Genomic DNA, 3,081 nt, shown 5'->3' with positions numbered 1-3,081 from the left:
ATATGTCTCCTTTTCCCCGTTGTGCACCTGCAACCCCAGCACATGCCCTTTCCCCTCCTAGTGTCTATGTCCATGGTTAGGCTGATAGGCATGCATACAAATCCTTTGGTATTTCTCTTACCCCCTAGTTCTGCCTTCCCTCTGAGGTTTGACCATCAGTTCCATGCTTTTCTGTCTCTGGATCTATTTTTGTTGAATAGTTTATTTGTTCATTGTATTCCACAAATGAGTGAGGTCATGGTATTTATCTTTCTCCAACGGGCTTCTTTTGCTCAGCATGATGCTCTACATGTCCTTCCATGCTTTGGGGAATGGTAAAAGTTCTTTATTTTTTACAGCAGTGTATTGTTCCTATGTGTATATGTGCCACAAATTTTAATCCATTTATCTGCTGATGGACCCTTAGGCTTCTTCCAAATCTTAGCTATTGTATATTGTACTGCTATAAATATGTGGGTGCACAAGCCCTTTCTGATTGGTGTTTGTTTATTCTTGGGATATGTTCCTAGTAGTGGGACTACTGGTTCAAATGGGAGCTACATTTTTTAAAATTTTTGAGGAAACTCCATACTCTTCTGCATAGTTGCTATACCAGTCTGCATTCCCACCAGTAATGCAAGAGGATTCCTTTTACACCCCATCCTCTGGAGCACTTGTTGTTTGTTGAATTATTGATGATAGCCATTCTGACCAGTGTGAGATGGTATCTCATTGTCCTTTTGATTTGCATCTCTTGGATGATTAATGGTTTTGAGCATATTTTCATGTGTCTCTTGGCTTTCTGTATGTCCACTTTCAAAAAGTGTCTTAGCCCTATGACCATTTTTTTATTTGAACGTTGATCTTCCTTTTGTTTAATTGGATGAGTTCAGTATAAATTTTGCAGAATAGGTCCTTATCAGATATAACATTGGCAAATATCTTCTCCCAGGCAGTGGACTTCCTTGTTTTTTTGTTGTTGTTGTTGGTGGTGGTGGTGTTGGTGGTGGCTGCTTCTTCTCTGCAGAAGCGTTTTAATTTGACATCGTCCCATTTGTTTCTTTCCTCCTCAGTGTCCATTGCCCTAGGAGCTGTATCAGTAAAGGTATTGCTGAGACAAATGCCTGATATTTTGCTGCCTATGGATTCTTCTAAGATTTTCATGGTTACCCACTTACGTTTAAGTCCTTTATTCATTCCCAGTTTATACTTGTGTATGGCGTAAGTTGGTGGTCTAGATTAATTTTTTTGCATGTGTCTGTATATGTCCAACACCAATTATTATTATGTTTTTATTTTGGCTTTGTAATATCTTTAATGAAACAAAATAAAATTTCCTCTATGTTAATTGAGTCATACTTTCTCTAAATCTGGCCTTTAAATAAATCCCCTGGGGCATAGTCCCATCTGTTCTTTGATTTTCTTTCCACTGATCCCAAACCTCGGCTGTAGTCTGTGTCCTTTCAAAGGTCAAAAGCAGAACTGGAGGCCTCAGAGCCGCCTGCAGCAAGCTCATGCCCGTGGGAGGTACAGCACCCATCACCACCTGGACCATGGATGTAGGGGACAGTCAAAGCCTGCGAATCAAAGTGGCAGCATGTCATCGCCTTCACCTGCCTCTCTCCAGCAGCACAAAACCAGTCCTCCCAGCCAGCGCTCTGGGGACCAGCCGTCAGGGCGATGTGGTGGCGCCATCCCCTGGCAGCCGAGCGTCCCAGGCTTCTCTTTGGGCAGGACTGTGCCAGGGTCTTCGGGGATCTCTGTGTCCATGGTATAAATCGAGTGAGATCAGACACAATGTTATCAATGATTGGCTTGGTAAGGTCACCACTAAACACCTGCCACCATGGCTTCTCAGCCTCGGCGCTGCGGGCACCTGGACCCCATAGACCTGCAGGGCCAGATGGAGCACCACCTCTTCTATGTGCTGAGCCTGTACCAGAAGCACAGCCCCCCCGCGGTAGCTGTCCCGCAGCAGGGCCCAGGCAGTGAAGGAAATGGGAGTCCATTGCAAGCTGTAAGGATTCAGCCAGTTCTTGAGAGAAATCAGGTAGTGGAGCAGGTACCTGTGTGGGTGCTGAAAGGAGACTTGGAAGCGCAGACCTGCAGCACAAGGAGCTGGCACTGCACAATGCTGTCCCGGATCACACAGAATCGGGAGTCCAGCTCCAAGGGCTCCCTGCCTGTGAGGAAGTCCCTGTTGGACACGTTGATGATGTCACGGGTTTGAGGGGCTGTTCTTCCAATTTGCCAGCCAAGTAAAGGGCAGAAATGGTGACCAAGTAGGGGTCATAGGCGTCCATGTTGATCTCGCAGAAGAACTTATGGTAAATGGCACGGGCGGTGGCGAGGGGAATGGACTGCATCCCTAGCTTGACACCTGCCTCCATGTGGAACCTTGTCACGCGGAAGTGCACCCTCACCTGGGGTGCGGGCCACCCCTTGGGCCTTGCGCCATGTCCTCCTCTCTGCAGCTGTCCAGGCTAAGGTCCGCCATGGGGCCCCGCCCTGAGGCCCCAGACCCTGCTGAAGGGCAAGAGTCCCCAGTGCAAGTCCAACACCAGCATAGTCCTAGCGCCAGGCGCTGACATCCCAGCCCCACCCCGCCCAGGCCAGACCTCCACCCAGGTTCCAACACCAATTATTAAAGAGTCTGTATGACTCCATTCTATGCTTTTGCCTCCTTTGTCAAATATTAATTGGGCAAAATGGTTAGGGTCAACTTCTATGTTCTCTGTTCTGTCCCATTGGTCTTTTTGACTGTTTTAGTGCCAGTAACAGGCAGTTCTGAGAATGGTGGCTTTGTAATATAGCTTGATATCTAGTATTGTTATCCCTCCAACTTTGTTCTTCTTTGTCCAGATTGCTGTAACTATTTGGGGTCCTTTTTAATTCCATATGAAATTTTGGAAACTTTCTTCTAGGTCTGTGAGATACACCATTGATATTTTAATGGGAAATACATTAAAACTGTACATTGCTTTGGGTACTATGAACATTTTAATGATGTTGATTGTACCAATCCATGAATATGGTATGTTCTTCTATTTGCTTTAGTCTTACTCTATCACTTTTTTCAATTTCCTGTAAGTTTCCAAGAAC

At 45.8% G+C, this 3,081-nt stretch overlaps 1 pseudogene; it reads right to left on the bottom strand.

Moving 5' to 3' along the window:
• Positions 1–1,547: 1,547 nt before the first annotated feature.
• On the bottom strand, positions 1,548–2,476 carry LOC132225538 (cyclin-Q-like; annotated as a pseudogene).
• Between the last annotated feature and the right edge of the window lie 605 nt (positions 2,477–3,081).

This window comes from Myotis daubentonii, chromosome Y, assembly GCF_963259705.1.
Source record: "Myotis daubentonii chromosome Y, mMyoDau2.1, whole genome shotgun sequence".
NCBI classification, from domain to species: Eukaryota; Metazoa; Chordata; class Mammalia; order Chiroptera; family Vespertilionidae; genus Myotis; species Myotis daubentonii.
Note: the sequence above shows the minus strand (reverse complement) of the source record. Positions and strands in the feature narration are given on the sequence as shown.